The following is a 16,948-nucleotide window of genomic DNA, read 5'->3' as shown; positions in this document are numbered from 1 at the left end:
AATTGGTGATAAAATTAATCAAAATAATAAAATGTATTCTTTAAAACGGATTATAATGCTTTCTTAATTAATAAAATAATTATCGATTGCTTATAATTATCACAAAATTTTCATCAAAATAAAATAGCAAAATATTATTGCAATTGTATAAAAAAGGAAAAAAATGTTATAATATTTAAATAATAATATTGTATTGTACTAAAAGAAATTTTAACTTCGTGGAGCGGAAACACGGCCGAAGCTTTTGCGTATCCGTACAGAGCCGCGCGGAGGTGATTTATTCGAGTTAATTCCAATTCCATTGGAGCCGCGGGGGCAGTCAGGGGGGGAGGAGCAGAGAAGAGGCATCCTGTGGGGTGGAGGGTGGATATTCTTATGCAATTTGCCAGAAAGGTTCAAGAACCCGGGAGATCCCGCAATTTATCTTGCCTTATGTTACGCCGAGCCAAGGCAACGGAAGATAGATAGCGTCACTGCTTCCAACCCCCTCCTGCGCCCCGCACCGCACCACTACGGGTCAACCACCCAAACCCCGTACAGACCCCTGCGACCCTTCCCCCAGCCAATGAGGGACGACCGCGGTGGCCATCTTGGATGGAGAGTTATTGAACGAAAAAGATGAGTAAGAAACTTGTTATGGGGGTGCGTTCTCTCCGCGCCGTTGGGACTTGGACGAAAGAAGGCGGAGGAAGGGGTAGACGGAGCTTGGAAGCTGCAGAGGGGTAGCTACAAGGGATTGTTGGCGCTATATTGATCAATTGCTTTACCGTGCTTCGCGCTACTTTCGTGATATAAAGTACAATACCCTTGGAGGCGCGATACCCGCTGTGAAACTGAATGCGACTAATTATATGATACTTATGTTCCCTAAAACACCACGACATCTGATTTTTTTTATTTTTTCTGTTGAAGAATATTGTCGACTATTCAACACATAAATAACGATATTAATCACATTACTTTCAATATTAATTTTTTTTACAATATTTTGAAGCGTACAAAATTGGCTACTATATAGCTTGAGAGACTAACTTTTCTGTAGAGCTATATTTCTTCCATCACAGCACATTATTAATTTCTAACGAATAAAATTAAATTAGATGCTTATTTGTTGTATAAATATCATCGTATGCTTTTTCTTGTTGAACGAGCCATTTTCTTTCATTCAATAATTTTTATCTGTGCGCGTGATCATGAAAACAATACTCACGTCAATGGGCGTGTAGAAGGGGCTCCAGGGTATGGGTGGTCTGATGGCTGCATTTCACAAATGCTTCACGCGTTCTCAGTTTATAGGCACGTGCGCATGAGGTGTCGCGTAACTAAGTTTCACCTTGAGGTTTCAACAAATCACCTAAGCCGATCAGCTCTAACCGGGAGGTAGTTGCATTACTCCACGCATGCACAGTGGCCGATCGTGAATGATTTGACAATGCGACAATTAAGATGTGCTGTGACATGCATCAACAAATAACAAATGCACTGCGCAAACATATTAATATTTATAAATCAGTATGAGTTACTTAAATTTTACAAAAAATTTATGAAATATATAGCCAAGCTTTTTACAAAGCAATAATATATTGTTAGCCAATTTATATAAATAGAAACACTTTTTATCCCTTTCAAAAATATCAAAATATTTTTTCTAAGTGGAATAATGTTTTCAATATTTTTTTATTGGTTTTCAATTCGAAATGTCCCAAATTTTTAAAAATTGTATGTAAAAGTTATTATTTAATTTTCTAAGGTAAAAATTCTAAGATAATAAAATTGTTTTTTTTTTAACAAGTAGGAGAGTATAGCAATAATAAATACGTATATGTATATATGTATACATATTTTTATTTGTTTATTAATTTTTTTAAGTACTCCATTTATTATGCATGTATTAATTATATTAATTATTTCATTAATATTCTTATTATTTCATTCTATTGTATCATACAATTTATGCCATAGATATGTAATATTTTTCTTTTTTACCGACTTATTATCTTTCCAATCAAATTGATTTTTTTTATAAACAATGTTCACCAATTCGCTGTAGGATGGCGCTGCTGGCGCCAAACGTACAGTGCGCCATCTATGAGAATATGCTTAAAACTTCTCACGGGAACCACGTGCATCGTGCCCACCAGGCGGCGTGGTACACCCGTCAATGTCCAAGAAGGGGTTCGAGGTTCCCCACTGCTTTTCTTGTGTGTGAGTGGTGAGAACGGTGGGGGTATGTACCTATGCCATGCCCGCAACGGCGCAGAATCCCATCGATCATTCGTGCCGTTTCCCCGTGTTTCATGCCGCCGTGTATTGCGCGGCGTAGAGAGAGGAGTCGGCCACCGATGCCCCCTTCGACCCCGCGCGGCCACCACTTTGTCTCTGACACGTCCACCCATCTCACCCCACCCCGCGAAAATCCCCCCCTTCTTGTACGACGTGCTGAGTCCGTGACGGTTCGGCGGGCAATGCCGGCCGACCATCACGAGGCCTTACCTTCTCTATTATATTTATGTGGTGGCTTGCGGCCCGAAAGGTTTATGTGGTGTCTCCACTCTGTCTCGTGCCGCTCCTTTTTTTCTTTTTCACTCCCTCTGCCTCTTTTGTACACATCTTCCGCCTGAAATTATTCTGCGGGTCACGCCGATTACGTTACGTCACAAATTCGTGTCATTACTCACAATTATCGATCAAAATGAAACTGCGGGCCAAAAATTTTGAATTAGTGAACGTGAATTGAAATTTGAGAAATATTCAGACAGATTTGAATGGTGTCTAACTGTGCGCGTTATCCTGTGGGCATTTGGGGGTAGCGAAGTGTTCGGTGGATGACACCACGTGTCGGTTGAAACCAATAAATGTGCGCGCGGATGCTGAGTATCAGCCAATAAAAATGTAAACATGTTGGATCGTGCTTCAGATACCGTTGTCATTATTATGCCGTGATCTTATCGCGTGCATATTTGGATTAACATATTTCGATTCAGCGGGTAAATGATTTTGACGATTTTTTCATTATCTATATTAAATTAAAATTTTATATAGTATTTTCTACTTTTTATTTACTAACTGTAATATTTAATTACAATTATTAAGTAATAATTATAATTAAAAATTACGGTCAATAAGTAATACGTAGAAAATATATGTACCTATATAATGTCATTTTATCGAAGCAGCTGCCAAATTTAAATAAATGAATTTTATACATGAATTGTACAATGATATTAATATGTACAAAACATTTATGTAAAACATATATTTTTTTTAAACTAAAGAATTTTTAGAAATGCCAGTGTAGTCTGAAGCGGATCTTGGTGCTTAATAATAATATTTTTATGTGAATCTTACAATTTCAGAATTTAGTAAAATGCTCATTGGCATAAAAAATTATTAAATTGCTTATCAGTCTAATTGTGATATTAGTTAGTCTATCCGGATTCAGTTTAGATTTGTGTTTAAAGACCGAAAAATATTCGGCGCGCAGTTTATCTTAACTGGAAATTGTAAGGTTTAGATAAAAATATTATTAAAGCAGCAGATCAGCTTTAGACCGTATTGACGTTTTTTAAAATTTCTTTTAGTTTAAACTTTTATGGTCTCGATATGGTTTTATATTTATATTTTTTTGTATAATTTAATGGAAAAAAAATTTGCATTTATATCTAGTTGTTATAAAATAACGGGCTATGAATAATCATGTTTGTACATAACATGGATATATAAGATATATAGAAACATACAAAATTAAGCAATGTAGTAACATTAACAGAATATACATATACCTATACATGTATATGCATGCGTTCAATCCATATCTAACAGCATGTAATTTATTGTTTCAGGTAAGTGACGTTGCAACGCCTCGAGCCTTGTGGAGCATGCCCTTGCAGCTTGCTTGGTATAATGTAAGCAACTTATTCATCATAACTTTGTTAAATTTTTATGGTTTGCGAATGAAATAATAAGAGTAGAATTAATATAATTGTACGTTTTATTATATTACTTTCTGCTTTTTCGGGGAACATTTATTTATATTATTTAAATTCTATTGTGCATATGCGCATACAGTAAATACAATGTTAGGTCTCTACATTTTCTTATATTCTGTTATAATTTTGCAATGCCCGATCGATATGGGGCAATCGATACGCAAGATCATTTCTAGAACTGTCAGATGATAAATCAGGAGATACATATCTCGAAAACTGAGCGGGTTCAGTGTAGTTTGTCGGCATGTGATGAACGATTCTTATTATTTATCTATCAATTTTCATATTTCACATTGTATATTTCGCGCGTTTTGAAGTGTTTTTTACATTGAGTTTTATATTAAATTTTTTTATCAGTTTTTTTTTATTTATGCGAAATGAGAGTATTCTCTTTATGAGTTTCATAAACCGAACTCGTGTATAACAATAAACATTTTAAAAAGATTCAAATCTTTTTAATCTTAAGGTTATAATATTAAGACTAAAACTAAAATTATATATTTATACAAAAATTAAACTTATCTCGAAATAAATTTACCAAAATATGGTTCGAGATGTCAAATAAATAATGTATTAAAAGACGCAAAAAATATGAAAGTTAAAAAATGATTACTTATTACTTACTATATTTATTTATAATTAGTCGATCATTTTAATGAAGTTGAACGTCAAAAATATATTTTTATTCTAAAAATCTTAATTTTATCGGAGAATGCAAGCACCGAGAACACAGTAATGACATGATAGGTATGAAAGAATCAGTCATAAAAATTCGCTTATTTTCCATATAGCTAATAATTTCACGCACATAAGTACTTGTATTACATTATATTACAATATATCATTGTAATGACATCCGAGCAGTTAATGATCTGCGCGTACAAGTCGCAGTAAAGGTGTAAATGAAGGTCTAAAAGAGGTCTAAAGGAGACCTATTAGCGAACACTGCTGGAGGATGGAAAATAAAACAATCAGTTAATAATGGACCAGAAAAGATGAAAAAAAAAAGAGAATAAGAAAGAGACACAGTGAATACAACTGAAGGTTTAGAAAGATACCCACAAAAGCAGTGCTGAGAAATCCTCGTCAACAACAGAATCAGGATAGGCCCACACACCCGGCGGCATGTAAAACACGCGGCAAGATTAAATGCTTCATTAATATGATTAAAGTAAAAAGCTGCATGAGTAACGAGCAACAGTGAATCATCAGATGGTCGGGTCCACGAAACTAGTGCATTATCCTGCAGTTCTATATTGATACTTTTATTTGGAATTTTACATTCTACAATCAAAAAGAGAAAATAAGAAATATAAAATATACATTATGCAATTTTTTAAACAATTGACATACAGATGGTAAATTTGATTAAATAACATATAGAAATTATATTAAGAACTCAACAGTGTATAATAATTTTTTAACTCACTTTTTATGGGACAGAATTTGTAAATGTTCTGTCTCATCTGTTAATCGAATTGATTCGGCATGCCAGGGAAATTTGAACTGAATGGACCGACTGGAGGAAGAGACAGGCTTGGTTCTGGACGCAGCTGTCGAAATGTTTTGAGTTTTCTGAATTAAATATGCTCTTTAAAAAGTAAAATTTAAAATGTTCAAAATTGCAAATTTTAGAGCCGATAGTTTTATTGTTATATAATATATGTCATCGTTTTACCATATAAATATCTTCTTCGGTAACATGCACATTTTATTTTCTAAGTTATTCCGTTACGCGTTGCAACATCTACGATAAAATAATCAATGGGTATATTTCATTCTAAGAATATACCGTAATTATTAAAAATTATTATATCTTGATGCAGCAAACCTTGCAATTTGAAAGTACTATGAGTATGAGAACAATTATTTTAATAGATCAAACGTGATACTTGGCATGGACAACTACGGTAATGACAATTGTGACGTTTATCGCTCGAAATCATATGTCACGTGTCGCTACAACATATCACTTCGTTTACACGGGATATCATTTACATGGGATACGTCACATCATTGATGCTTGGTGACATGCAAGGTGCCGTGGCTTAACGCAAAGTGCAAGCAAATGCGATCGGCGATTATACACTTACAGCGTTACAGTATACAAACGGTGCCCGTATAAGCCACAGTAGATATGCATATACCACGGTTACATATAATGCGGTCCAAGGCACGAGGGCAATGCATCTTCCACACATGACATCGGAGCCTACACTAATCGCGCGACAATCTTCACTGCAGTGAGAAGAGAGGAATAAGAAGGAGGACAAGAAGGAGAAAATCGCATGTATCGTTGTACTCGGTGCGCCTCGCAAAGAAGGAAAGGAGTTGAGGAGAAAGATGGTGTCACAAGGAAAGTGTGAAGAAGGATATGGACGAAAGAAGATAAGAGTAAAAAGATTGAGAATGAAGAAGTGGATTGTATAGCGTTTTGCGAAAAAGAAAAAAAAGGAAAATTGAGAATAGATAAAAGTGAAAGAATGCGGAAGCATCCAGAATAAACATAGAAAAAGAGAAGGTCAAAAAACATCTATGCCATATGCTATACTGAAATCTAAATAGGGAAAATATGAGAATAAAAGAAATGTGCACACATTAAAATATCATAATGATAAAAATCATGAAAAATAAGATATGGTTATGTACACTGTAGAAAAAGCTACACAGAAATACTTTGTAACGAAAATAATAACTTTTTAATAAATAAAGATATGAAGATTATTATCTTCTTTTTAATGAAGAATTTATTGATGATGGATGAAAGTAGCATACGCAAGAATCGTTATTACATGGATAATACTATAATGAATTTTTCTTTTAAAATAATTGTGGGATATGATTGGGATGATTATCACAATTTTATAATAACGTTATGCAAGAAATGCACATATGTTTCGTAAAGTCAAATTAATTTTCAAATTAATTAACTAATTATATTAATAAACCAATTTTCGTAAAACGTCGTCGTTTTTGTTTAAGTTTTATATAATTCGTATTTAAAAACGTCCATAATTTATAGGTTTAAATTGAATAATTGATTTCTACAAGAGTACTGATTTACTGAAATTATTAATTTGCTACGACTATTCAATGAATTATTTTATGATCCAGATAAAATAGTACCTAATTTCTTTAAGATTGCTTCAATAAAATCTTAATACTGTCCATAATTTACACAGTGTCACCTTTCATCGCGATACAAACGCATGATTTTTTTTTAATTTTTTAAGGATCGGGTTTCGAAACTTGTATGACGGCCATATTAGCGGCGATAAGAAATTGCGGAAACCGGCAGTTGCAGTGGCGCTCTCTGTCGCATGAAACACTGTGATACGCATCTATCGAACGAACCTATGGTGCTATGTCGACCGCACACAGCAAACCTGTAATTTATTCCTCGACGGCCGCGTACCACCCAACTTCAATATAATCATTATAATTACTGTCTCCCCTTCAAATGGGGCTCGATAATAATCGTTTGTATTTGTTACATAGCTCGCATTGGCTCTATCATATTCTCAGAACTTAGGGATGATTTCTTCGAACTGTGCAGTCGAGTCACTTTTCTCATACTATACGTCAACAACTTCAAATTGCTCAAATTTCTGCACTTTATTCTGCACTTTAGTAGACGTCTACAACAGTCTACTACATGTGATCCATTACATAATGATAGCTTTTAATATATAACACTTTTAACATATGATTTAACTTCTATAAATATTTCTGAGATATTGAAAGTAAAGTAATACACCGCGATAATAATTCGCACTCTGCAAGCATGTATATGTATATAATGATAATCTTGACATAATTTCTAATTGATGTAATAGATAACGTTAAATTAAGATAAAATGAAAGTTTGAGCGTAATTTAAATCGAGATCTTTTTTTTGAAGTTTTTAAAAATAAAAAAATTTGTTTTAACTTTCTCGTTGCATTAAGAAGATAAAGATACGTCAAATTTATCACAAATTCCGATCAATCAATTCTCTTTATCCGTCATCGTTAATAATCCGTACCTTATGTCCCCGACATTCGTATTGCATTCATTTATCTATTGTTGCGAACGCGGTATTATAAATTACAGCGATCCATTTACTGTGTTAATTTGTCCGCTTTTCAATTAGCGGCCGAACCAGTTCGGCGGCAGCGAATAAATTGAGTGTCGGCGACGGTCGCAGTCCATTCGTGACTTTCTAAATCCGCCGTGTAGACTCCTGCCGGTTGAATTGTGGAAAACGTCGCGTCACTAATCGTATTTTTAAATTACTGACGAAATATTACGAAACTACTTTTTTTTTAACACCGCACGTTACGTGGCTTAATCCAAATTAATCCGAAAAAATTTTCAAATTTTGAAAATCTATAATACTTATATAGTATCTATTTCACAATTAAAAGTTAGTGTTTGCCGTAAGATTAAAGATAAGTTTGCCAATACAATAGAATATTATGAAATTTAAAATCGATTCAAACATAATACTTTTCGTATCCAATTTAGAATCTGGCAATTTGAAATATTTCAAATTGCCAGTTTCTGATGGAGTTTGCCGTTTTGAACGAACACATCACTAATTTCGCGAAGGGATGTAAAACCCGACGTAATATTCCATCATTCAAAAAGCAGTGCCGTGCTGAAGGCGAAGGTAACTTCGTGCCGGCCACCTGCAGGTAACCTGGGAGCGTCACGACGCCGCCGTCGCGACGAGTTACGACCACAAATCACGCGATTTGTAATTGCTACTATCAACTACACGATTTCACGTGGCGATTTCTACCTGCACATGTGGATGGAAATCCATAAACATCGATTCTGTTCTGGCTCCGCGCGACTTAACGTCGAACCTTGATGAGAATTTAAATGTAATTTGTTTCTACGAATTTCTGGATAACTTCTGAAATCTAAGAACTATAATCGAAATTTATTTATCGATACATGGTGAAAGAATCAATTTTGTACATAACGTAATTTTGTAAAAAGATTGAGAACGTTAAATGATTTTAATTCCTTGTAGGAACACGTTACGTGTGACTGCAAAGTAAAATATATAGAGCCTGATTTGCGGTAATTGAACATGAGTTTAATTTGAATAACATTTTTGATTAAATATATGTTCTTTAATCTGTTAGATTAATTTAGAGTTACTAATTCTTATATTTTTCATAATAATAACTATAATATATTTGAAATTTTATATATATTTTGATTATTTGTCGTATTATGTCATTTTTAAAATCATTTACTGTGTCTTACATAGGATTTATATTATCAGTAAATTATTTAAACATTTTTAAATATTTTAATAAAAATTTTTATATTATACAGATTATTAAATTTTCTAAATTAAATTGTTACACACATATTTATTGAATTAATAAATTGGAAATAATAGGATATTAAAAATAAAATAAATTTTTTCATAATATCATCTTTTTTTCTATATGAAGAAATAGGGGGAGAAATCGCTGATTACGTATTTTCGGACCTCACGACTATACGCATGGGCGTTTCTAGTCTACATTATCATGTAGTATATCACGTACCGTGACAGAACGCGTTACCATTGTAACACGCTTGTTCCTGCGGCGATACATTACGTTACGTCCACGTCCCAGGTATTACTTCGGCTTCCCTCCTCAACATGGCTAGTAGCTTCGTACATGTTAGTAAGCTATGTTTGATTCGTTCGTCGGCAGTCATGGTGGGCTACGTTAAAAGCTTTCCTCGCCATCAAAGTAATTGCGGATATATATAGTCTACGATGAGAATTACGGAACTGCTAAAAACGCGCCGCAATTCGGCATCGAGGTATTGTAATAGGCAGGAAAGTTTATTTCCACTCAAATATCAGAAAGTAAAATAATTATTTGCAACATATTCGTGTTTATTTATTTTACTTATTGCGTTCTTTAATATATTTATGTAGGAATAATATACTCTTTTATATTATTATAATTGCACATTATTATTATATTATTATTACATTATTATTGTCCGTTTTATTAGAGATGTTAATTTTTATTAAATTTACTTATAACAAAAAATTTTTGGAGAACATAATAAGTAATATAGAAATAGAGAGAATACTAAACATATTCGCGCGCGCGCGGAATTTTTTAATGCAAAATTGTCTGTATTTATGAAAATTTTATGAAAGATGGTTTTTTTATAAAATATTTATTTATGAAGATTAATTTTTACAGAACAAATTAATATAAAATTGTACGAAAATAAAAAAGAATTATGAAACTTAGATTTTTTGGAATAAAATATTTTGTAAATTTTATATAATAGCTTTCTTGAAAATGAATGGTCAGTATTTCTTATCATTAAAAAATATTTCGAGGCGTATCCTAACTTCGATGCTCGACGATATGTGGCGATAAGTAGTGAACGCTTGTGTGTCTTGCGGCATCCGGCAGGTCGTATAGGTGCGCGTGATGTGTTTTCCGCGCGCGCTCCTTCCTCCTTCAGCGGCGCTGCTTGCCATCAACATCGCACTTCATAATCCTGGCAGTGTTTCTGCGCGTCTCGATCCGTTAACTTACTCAATCGGTCTGTTCCTCTGTAATAATATCCGTTTCGTTACAATTTCCAAAAAAGGGTATTACTACAATTAGGGTATACTACAATTGGTGTTACGTTTTTTTTCGTTGGCAATTTCAAGAAAGGAACAGGTGTGGATACCGGATGTCATTACTATCGCGCGTCAAACTTCTGCTCCATAGTGGTTTCGAACAATTGTGGCCTTACGCTTCCGTCCGTGGACGTTCAACTTTTGTTTTGTGAAAATTAATATATCTGCTTTGCGATATTATCTGGTTCCTGTGTTATAGAATTCTTTACGAGTCGTAATATATGAATTTTTTTACAATAGATTTTTCCATAAGATCTGTGTTACAACTTCTGGGACATATAATTCAGGCGACATTGATGGTGCACACAATATCGTACGAAGCATTTTATAACAATTCTATCAATAATTCTTCGTTTATTCTGTCAATATATTCCGGTGCAGAAATCGACACGTGCGAAAGATATTTGTAATCACTGGTCACTCTATGGCTTAAACTGGTTTTGTGTATCGCATCGGAGAAATTATCGCTTTGCATATAAATATAATTAATAGCAGTATGTTATTGGCAATCGTATAAATCACAATATGAACGTTTTCTTGACCATTCACGTTTTACTTATCTATTTCCTTCTTGTTTCATACATTAGCATTTTTTTAACCGACCAAGTTATTTTTATCACTCCATTACAATACAAAATTAAACACGTCTGAGATGTTAATTAAAACACTTTGACTTAAAAATCATGTTGAACTTGAAATGTGAATGTTTCAAAACAACAACTGCTGCTTAAAAAGAGAAGAGTCAAATAATTGGTAAGTTAACACAATTTTTATTTTAGGTTTTATATGTTGTACTTGTTTCCATTTCGTCTACATATAATAATCGTTTATTTAAAACATATTATTTTAATAAAAAGCTTGTGAGTATAATATATTGGATGTATAAATAAAGCATTGACAAATTATGTCAGTGTTTAGAATAAGATTGAATACCCTTATTTCACATATACACATGGTACTGTTAATTAAAAAAAATATTGCTAATTAATTTTGAACATCACAAATTTTTTTAAATAAATTAAATATTAAGCTGTTTCTTTTAAAAAACCTTATAAAAAGTAATTTTTTTAATTTGCGAAATACTGTAAATGGTTTTCTTAAAATTAGTAAAAATCTCTAATGTCTATGAGATTTTGCAAATATTTCGAATAATTTCTTCATAAAAGTAGTAAATTTTTGTTTAAATTGACTTTTATCTAAATTAATGTGCATATCTAACAGTATTTTCACTTATTTTAATAGTAAGAAATTCTTTAGTCTAATTATGATTTTTTCTACTATTCTCTCTCTTCCTCTTTTTCTTCCTTTTCCTCTTTTTTTACCTACAAAATATAAATCCGCCAAAATATAAATTATAAATAATAAGTAAATAATTTTACGTAATTGTGTTGATTTACGATTTACATTTTTCTCATATAAATTGAAAATAGTAGAGAGAACAAAAGAATTCCCGGATGCTTATAGGTAGAGTAAAAGGAAAGCAGAGAGAAAGAGAGAAGAAGGAAGAGGCGAGATTGGATAGAAGGCTAGGTGTAATTTACCCTTGAGGCCCCGTGGGTGGTTGCTTGGTTCTTGGTTCTGCCGTACCGTACAGGATTGGTTAGACGTTTGACAGTTGACGGATGATGAGGCGGCCTTTCAGTCCCCCTTTCGTCCCCCTTTTACGCCCCCAACGTGCTGATTTAGTCCCAGGTTCGGTTTCTGGCGCGTCCATTATCTGCCGCGAGGCAAAGTCGAACCGGGCATAACGGGATTATTAGCTGAAATAGGCACATACGTCACATGTCTTTGGTTCTTTTTTTCTATCCATTCTTTATTCCATTCTGCTTCCTGTAGGTCGATCAGAAATTGTTTAGTGGTGTTTTAGTTGTTTTAGTCTCATCCTTATTCATTATTATGGAATTTAGGATAAAGAACATATAGAGTTGCCTAAGCTATATGTGAAATGCTGTATGTAAGTACTATGTGTAAATACATATAGGATTTAAATTATGTTTTCCTTTTCAATATGACAGACATTAATTACCCACATTAAAATTAAGTGAACGTGAAATGTAATACTATGCAAATAAAAGTTTTTAGAATTTATAAGATATAGTATTTTTTTACAATTTATAAGATATAGTATTCCGTAACAAAATACTTAATAATTAGTTGACCAAAATCGAAAAATTGGACGTAACATAAATTGTGTGAGTGGAGTTATCGAATAATGTCAAGCGTGAATATTATATGCTTTCTAACTCTTGATTTTTTTAACACTCTTTACATAAATCTCTCTGCTTTTATCTCATGTGAAATGAAGAAATTGATACTGCTTTATCTGGTCGGTCCGTCGTTTCTTAATTTATGCGAACCGGTCTATTAAAAAATGTCATTTCTAATATATCTGCATGTATCTCGGTTTGTTAGAAGACAGATAGCGAGATAATATCGTAATAATCTCCATTTTAACGCGATTCTTTTTATGAGGCATGGAATGAACATTCAAGACGTAGGCTCTTGTCGCAGCGTAACGCTTCGATGCATAGCTCGAGATAAGCTATCCTCTCGCCAAGGAGATGTGGATCTAGGAACGATGCGCGAAACGGCTTAGCGTAGTTTCTGTATTTCTTCGTGCTGGATGTTAAAACCGCAGCACGAGCGCCGCGCCGGTGTCGTGTTTATCTATTCTGCGATCTACTGCGCAACGTGATTGCGCGAACTACTGCGTGGTGCTCGAATGTTCCAGGGATCTCGGCTGCGTGGAACCAGAAAACCGGTCGTGTTCTACGCAGTTTCCTGCCTCGTCCGTTAAACAAAATTCATAATTTTCTTCAGTGGCTGATATTTAACACAGTTAATTATCATATACTATATATAAAGGAGTGAATTTTAAAGTTGATATATAGATTTAAAAAATTAAATTAAAAATTTTACACTTTAGTATAACGCGACATATGCATTACCTAAATAATAGATAAAATTATTATAAAAGTAATGGCATTAAATAATAATATTAGCGGAAAGTAAATTAACCTGCGTTATCGCGATTAGCGCAGTTTGCGTGAGTGGATGATCTAACGCATTTTAACAAACTAATTAAGACAATTGCACGGGTTTATCATCGCGCACGTGAGTAATAGACTGGCTGCTCGTTTCGGGAGGAAGTTCGCTATGCGTGAGAAAACAGACATACATCCTTCGCGTAGCGTGATTAAATCTTACTTTTCCACGACTGGGACGGATATACTCGTAAAATGGTTATGTAGGCTAATTGGTCGTCGTCGATCTCTGCCTTTCACCTTAATTTTTTTCTCAACGTTTTACTCCAGATTATTGCTCTTGATCGTCATATCACAATTTCCTCGAGGTTCGATGGGGTATGAGTTACAGCCTTTACGAAGAGTATTACTACCTGTCCAACCAAACTCGCATGCTCAGGCCTAGTCTGCCATTTATCATCTCATTTTATAGTCAACCAAATGCGAATACTGGAACGCCCAGTAAATGTTTTCGTTAGTTGCACGCTTTTGCCTCTCTTTGAAAAAATTTTACTTATAAATAGTGACGTGATATGCAGCATTTTTTATTTATATTTTGATACTATAATTAACGATGTATGGGAAAGATTTAATTTTTTAATTGGATATAATGTTTAATTTTTTTATTTTTGCATAATTTTCTTTTTCTGTACTTTATTTTGTAATTAAATTCTATTAATCTGTGATGTCATTAAGTAAAGATTTTATTATCTATTTGCTAAAATCTAATTATCTAATGTTTAATAAAGTCAGTCATAATTCTTTAGATATTTATATTAAAAAAGTCGATGTCGAACTTATCAGAAAATACGTTGCTGAACCTGCAACTTCTTACAAAACAATCTATTATACACCTGCTTGTGGAACAGTTACTCGGTGGATCAGCTCAATATTTGACCGATCCGCGATCGTCTTACGGCCCGAGGTTTCTTAGTAAGAATTCATGGCAACGTGCCGTCACGTGTTCCTTACCCTACCCCGTCGCTAATAATAGACCTTGGCACCTCTCTGGCTCCGTCTGCCGACCACCCAAACGATCGCGCACGAGGCGAAAGAATCGGTGTTAGCGGGCACTATAAAGTTGATTGGTATTACAGGAACGGTAGACATGGACGCACAGACCAAACAGCAGGTTGATCTGAGTAATTGATAAGCAGTGCCACGCGCCAGTCAGCCGTACAATCGCGATGAAGGCGACAAGATCGCCCGCTTTGGATATTTATGTATTGTACATACTCCTTAATTTCCGATCGAGTCTTTTATTAGTGAAATTATAAATATACAGGATGGTACATTTTAATTGAGACACTTGAATATGTTTAAAAGAAAACATTTTAGAAAAAAATGTTCTAAGCGAGAATTATATTGTCTGAAACAGGATAAATAATAATATAAAATCTATTTTTGAAAAAAAAATTTTACGTAAAGATCATCGCTCTTTTCTTAAATAGAATTGTACGATTTTTTTTAGATAATATCATTCCTTTAGTTATTCTGCATATAAAAGTATTAAAGTGAAGTTATTAAAAGTTAATAATTTATGAGATATTTTATTCTGACACACATTTTGATATAAAATATAAAATATCTTGTAAACTATTTATTTTAAGGGTATTTTAATACTTTTATGCGCAGAATAATGAATCAATTGTAAAGAAAACACATAGTTGCTCTTCAAAAAAGATTTTAAAAAGCGTAAAAAACATAAGTTTATTTAATATAGTACTTGTAATAGAAAATTTAAATATTGTAAATAATTTTATAAATTAGCAGTGATTTTTTATATTCATGTTATAACATTGATTGCTCGTTTATTCATTATTGTTTAGAACATACAGAAGATATAAGTAATAAACGATAATGCATTAGCATTTTTGTATGTATTGTTCCTCTATTAACATATCATATACGAAGTTAATCACATTATAAATTACATACATCACGTTACATATACGTAATTGCATCAGAATTATGTTTGTTTTATAAAGTAGCAATTTTCCGTTATACTTTTGAGATCTTCTGGAGTGACTTTTCACTCTTTTGGAGTGAATCTCACTCCAAAAGAGTGAAAATACTGCCACTCAAGTGGCCGAGTGGGAGTATTTTCAATCTTTTGGAGTGAGATTCACTGCAGAAAATTTAGAGAGTATGCAATGTTTTTTTATCCTTATTGTTAGATTTTTTGCTATAATTATATTAAAAATATGTTTGTCATGTTGCAAAATTGATATAAATCCAGTGTCCCGTTATCTTTGCAATTTTCCATCATTTAATCTAAAAAATTCGAAGATTATTGATTTTCCCGCCAAATGAAGCAAAGCCCTCTACCCAATTTTGCTGGAACCCAAAGGTACTCGACCTTCCAGCAAAGTGCAGCAGATGGCGGTATAATTCTATCTCAAGGCTACCCGCTACCCGCGCGTGGCAGCTGTTTTCGTGGTGCTGCCACCTTCTGCACCCCGTTCAAAATGAAGGTGGTACTGACCTGCGCATATCCCGCACCATCATAACACAGCTCGAACGCCATGGGTGCTGGCAAATTTATGACCCGTATCATGGCGCGGCATCTAAACGATTATTTGCCGTTAAACGTAAACGGCTTATAAAAACGAGCCTGTATAATAGAGTAAATATAGGCTTGGTGTTCAGACCATGATAAATTTATAGCTCCACTTATGAAGATTTCGTATTGGCTGACTGGCAGCACTTAACCTTGAAGATGAATATTACTAAATTCCATTTGTGAACAGATTTTTGAAAATTCCTTTATCATTCAGAAATACAATTTTTAGAAATAGATTAAATAGTTTGGATAAAAAAGAAAACCAAATTTATATGTATCTAAATGTACGCGCACGCGCGTATACACACAATGCTAGTTTTATATTATGAAAGTTATAATATATTCTATAAAATTATGCATAAGAAAATATTCAGAGTTTGAAGAAAAAATTTGAGATGCATCTTTTTAATTTTGGAAACTTATTTTTAAAGAATTAGAGAAATTAAAGAAGATACATTTTATCGCGAGTTTTAAATATGTAGATAAAAAAATTAAGAAGTAAAAATATAACATTCAAATGTCGGAGCGACATTCGCTCTGACATTTAAATGTTACTTTTATTTTTTTATTTGAAATTATAAGATTTGTTTTACATATATTACCGATGTAATTGATTTTGTTTATGACTTTTAATTATTTGGTTTAATAATGATTAATAATAAAATAGTAAATATATAATAAAATCACATTTGATATATACAAACTGACCATGTATTATAAATATGTGTTA

The 16,948-nt window shown here is 33.2% G+C and overlaps 1 protein-coding gene across 4 annotated transcripts in view; it reads left to right on the top strand.

Moving 5' to 3' along the window:
* LOC105454749 (homeotic protein antennapedia) overlaps positions 1–16,948 on the top strand; it is a 97,756-nt gene that overhangs the window by 33,102 nt on the left and 47,706 nt on the right. The window contains exons 1-2 of one of the 4 annotated variants that reach the window (XM_011697605.1): positions 2,495–2,987; positions 3,843–3,905. The exons of 1 other annotated variant lie outside the window; for it this stretch is intronic. The gene's annotated coding sequence lies outside the window, so the exon portion shown is untranslated. Of the gene's footprint in view, positions 1–2,494; positions 2,988–3,842; positions 3,906–16,948 lie in introns of those variants that run through there. 2 more of the 4 variants (XM_011697607.1, XM_011697609.1) reach the window with 2 other exon arrangements.

This window comes from Wasmannia auropunctata, unplaced genomic scaffold (assembly GCF_000956235.1).
Source record: "Wasmannia auropunctata unplaced genomic scaffold, wasmannia.A_1.0 LD335976.1, whole genome shotgun sequence".
Classification (NCBI taxonomy): domain Eukaryota; kingdom Metazoa; phylum Arthropoda; class Insecta; order Hymenoptera; family Formicidae; genus Wasmannia; species Wasmannia auropunctata.
Note: the sequence above shows the minus strand (reverse complement) of the source record. Positions and strands in the feature narration are given on the sequence as shown.